We start from the raw sequence: 5,000 nt of genomic DNA on the forward strand, positions 1-5,000 counted from the left end.
GAGTGTTTGATGACTATTATATTCGAGTTGAGAATTTCATCAAAAGAGCCAAGGTCTGTAAGACCTCAGAAAGAAACTATGGATAGCACTGCAACACCACAAAAAATTCATTAGGTTGAAAGATACTCAACAGAGCTCTGATCTCTCTCTCTCTCTCTCTCTCTCTCTCTCTTGTCTTGCTTCGAGAATTACCGGCTGAAATCGCTCCCTTCTATTTTGACATTTTCTTGTGGATAGTGACGTATTTTATCAAAACTAAGTGCATGACAGTGCTCCTCAGTGACCAGTGATCATGATGATAGTGATTTTATGGTCTTATTTTGTAGAACTTAGTAAATTTTTGCTTTGAAATATCACTTTTACTGTATAAAGGACCTCTGCAGGAAATTTTCCAAGTTCGCGCATGCGCAGTAGGTACCATCCAGAGACTTTCAGTTTTTCTTATGCTATCGTTCATTTGAGCCACTCTTAATAAGGCTAATAGCAGAGAGAGAGAGAGAGAGAGAGAGAGAGAGAGAGAAAAGAAACGGCTAAATGGCTTGTGAAATTTTTACTCGGGTACCCTTGCCCTAAGCTTACAAAACCCTACTGAATTTTTAGACAAAATCTATACAAAGGTTGAGCCTGCAAAAAATATTGTAAACTGGGTTTAAAGAATATATGGGGTCGTAAATTTGAAATAATTGATCTCATTATGAATACTCATAGAGAAAATCGCCCCAACAATGAGGAAATCAATTCTCAACAAACACCTCAAGTACCACCTACGGAAAGCGAGGTAATAAGAAAACTTCAAACAGACATAACTGAAATTAAGGGGAGACTTGACCAGAAGGTGACAGAAATTGATGAATTGAATGAAATAATAAAGCAGCAAATGTCACTATCAATAGATTAAACGACCGGCTAACTCATTTAGAAGAACATGTGAGAGATAGAAGAAACGTTACCTACAAATGATGCTACGGAAGCCAAAACTCAGGATGCAGAGGATGCAGTGTACATTAAATATTGGGAGATACAAATTTGAAAGATATAAAACCATCTGATCTTGGAGAACACACGTTCATCAGAACAATTAATGGAGCTAACATCGACCTTTTAAAAAGTTGGGTATCTGAAGAACTGAAGTGGGAGCCAGCAAGATGTATTCTGGTATGTGGTATGCAGGATGTATTGGAAGAGGAAACCCCGTCTAACATTCTGGAATAATATGGGAAGCCTTATTGCGGAGCTCAAGAAAGTTAAATGGGAACATGGAAATTATGGTATGCCAACTATTTCCAACTCTACGAACAAATGAACTAGAGGACATCATTAATCATCACAATAGACAACTAGTGGAATGGGGCACAGACAACGGTATAACGATCATGAAATGCGAACTGTCTTTGAAACTAGCTACTGGAGAGGTGGATGAAATGTTTTTTCATCTGAATAGTGAAAATCCTGGAATCTTCCTAAACAGATGTGGTGTAATAAGACTACTTGATTCTGTTCTAAAGGGTCCACAATAATACAAAGTGTAAAAAGTCCGTGTATAATTTTGAAGACTTTACAGAAAGCTTTCGAACCCTTCCCTGGGTTCATCTTCAGTCCAAATGAAAACATAAGTACAACAAGGTACAGAGGTAAATTTAAAAAAACAAGAGTTGTTGAAGATCGTTGACAACGGTCGTTGGCTCGTTAAGGGCCAGGGGTGATGAAGAAAGAGGATAGTTAACAACAAACTAGGTGATACCTTCTCCCCTATCAATCCTTCTGGCTGCAATTTCTGTTGGATCTTCGTACAGTTTGTTGCACATTACATGAAGTTCTTCATCCAAGGACGTAGATTGGGCACCGTTATCAGACTCCCCCGGGGCAGCGGTTACCTAGACTGGAAGAGACAAGGCAGAGGCAGCATCAGGAGAGGGAAAAACAGAGCCTGTCCTACAGTTAAAATCTTTTCAAAACAGACTAGTAATATAAAAAATTAACAAATTGGTCTTCGTTGACAAAAGACTTGTTTCCGTTGAATGATTCTCCTAAACTTATAGCAGCTCCCTCGACTAGTCGTCTGACATTTACATTGTTACTTTTAAAGATAATTTTAGCCTCGTTCCAGTTGGTCTATGATCATTCCTGAATGCATGTGCTACTATTGCGCTGTTTTGTGATTGTAGTTCATAAGCTCGCTTATGTTCGCCCAAACGTATATCTAGTCCCCGTCCACTTTCACCAAAATATTTACTATTACAATCCATACCGCAGTTCGTAAACGCCTGGGACTATGGGATTATTATCATTGTTATTGTTTCTTGCGAGGGAACCCCTCTCCTGATGCTGCCTCTGCCTTGCCTCTTCCAGTCCAGGTAACCGCTGCCCCGGGGGAGTCTGATAACGGTGCCCAATCTACGTCCTTGGATGAAGAACTTCATGTAATGTTTGCAACCAACCTGTACGAAGATCCAACAGAATTGCAGCCACCAGAAGATTGATAGGGGAGAGGGTATCACCTGAGTTTTGTTTGTTAACTTACCCTCTTTCTTCATCACCTGGCCCATTAACGACTAACGACTGTTGTCAACGATCTTCAACGACTCTTGTTTTTTAAATTTACCTCTGTACTTGTTGTAACTTATTGTTCATTTGGACTGAAGATGAATTCAGGGAAGGGTTCGAAAGCCTTTCTGTAAAGTCTTCAAAATTATACACGGACTTTTTACACTTTGCATTATTGTGGACCCTTTAGAACATTAAATATAATCTCGTGATAGAGAGTTTTTCCCTACTACTTGATTCACTCAACAAGCAATGCCAATATCTAAAGTTATGTGACAACTGGAAAAAAATGAAGATGTCACATGAATGGTCAAATACACAATCAGAACCTACCATTCCAAAACAAAGAAGAAATCAACGCCCCTCGATTTTCGGAAGACTGCCAACAAGTGAACGCGGCCAAGATCAAAGAACAGCTTTCAATGGAGGACAACCTCGAAATAGCAACCATCAACAAGCAGATAACAGAAATTACAAGAGGCGATACAATGAAGAAGGGTTAAGAGACGAACATAACCAACGTTATCAACACACACCAACTGGATGCTACAATTGTGGTGAATTTAACCACCGTCAAGGGCAATGCAGATACGACCACAGAATTAAGTGCAGTATTTGTTACAGATTGGGACACAAAGGGCGTATATGCTCTAGCTATGTTCAGTAGGAAAATGGCCAAGAAGAATGTGCCCCAGGTGATACTATAGAAGCGACTACTGTAAGGAGGGAAATACGTAATCAGTTAACTATAGAACACATAAATGCACAGTCATTATTAGCCCATATTGATGAAATAGAACTGTTAAAACTGGAAAAAAACATAGACATTCTTTGTGTAAGTGAAACCTGGTTAGATTTGTCTGTTCAAGATAAGTTCATTCATGTTAAGAATTTTAATGTATATTGTGACTATGGAAAAGGGGGAGGAACATTAGTATATGTAAGAAATGATTTGAAGGTTAATAGAATAACCATCTTTTATTGTTGGGTGTGTCTACCGGCATCCAAAGGCTTTGACACCCTCCTTTGATTATCTTAAAGAAACTTTTAAAAATGTATCTTTACGTAAAAACCCGTGTTCGCTTTGGGTGATCTAAATGAGGATATGCTTGTTCCTAACAACAAATTAAACAAAATAATACATCAGTTAAATCTCTGTCAAACAATAACTAAGCCAACTAGAATAACAAGCACATCCTCGACATTATTGGATGTTGTCATTACAAACAAACAACAAATGATTGTATATTCAGATGTGATTTCCTGTCCCATTGCTGATCATGAGCTAGTAACTTTACAAATTGATATTTCTAAGCCAAGGAGAATACCTGTTAAAAGAACTTTTCGTTGTCTTAAAGCATTTACAGTCAGGACAGTTTTTGTAGTACTTTACTAAATAAGGCTCCAGATTTTAATTGTATTCTACAAACTGATAATGTGGATGTACAGGTTAATATTTTTACCAAAACCCTTTTGTTTGCTGCTTGGATGAATGTGCACCATTTGTGACCCAAGAATTACCCGGGTCCCCAGCCCCCTTGGATAAATAACCTTAAAGCAAAGAAATGAAAGCTAGAGATGACCTACAAAAGAGAGCTAAAACAGATATACAGAACGGAAAACACTACAAGATCATTACAAAACGAAAAGAAACGGGTTACTACTTTGATTAAGCTAGTAAGTCGGAACACTTTAAAGATAAATTTCGTAACTGTAATGGCAATGTGCCTAATAAATGGAAAATAGTTCGTGAAATGATCCCAAAAATAATAATGCCCTTTACCTGATTATAATGGTAAGAAGGAAAAAGTAGAAGAGTTCAACCAGTATTTCTCAGTGTTGGTAGGACAGCCTTTTGAAAAATAAATCTCAGCAAATCTAGATACGGAACAATACTTCACAACTTTTAAGAAATGAGTCGAATATAGTTTATTGAGGATTTTAATGACTTTTTTAGGCCACAGCCAGTTGATGTCGAAATAGTTATTTTTAGTAGTTGGGGAGCTTAATGACACGGGAGCCTAAGGATCTGATTTGATATCCCTCCGTTTCATTCGGGACGCCTTACCGATAATTGCGTTTTACTTAACTGTCATAGTAAATACCTCTATAGTGACTTGCTTATCCAAGTGATTGGAAGTTGCCCCACGTTTCTGCCCTTAAGAGTGGTGATGCAGATAATGTAGAGAATTACAGACCAATATCACTTTTGCCCGCATCATATCTAAAATTCTAGAAAAGATTGTGTCAATTCAACTCATAAAATATCTCGAGGAAAATGATTTACTGTCTCACACTCAACATGGATTTAGGTCTCCTCTCTACTGGAACTGCGATATTTAAAGTTACAGAAACTATTTACAGAAATATCGACGGCAAAAAGATATCTTTACTTATTTTATTGGATCTTTCTAAAGCTTTCGATAGCGTTAGCCACAATATTTTACTTCATAAAT

Source organism: Macrobrachium nipponense, chromosome 43 (genome assembly GCF_015104395.2).
Source record: "Macrobrachium nipponense isolate FS-2020 chromosome 43, ASM1510439v2, whole genome shotgun sequence".
Classification (NCBI taxonomy): domain Eukaryota; kingdom Metazoa; phylum Arthropoda; class Malacostraca; order Decapoda; family Palaemonidae; genus Macrobrachium; species Macrobrachium nipponense.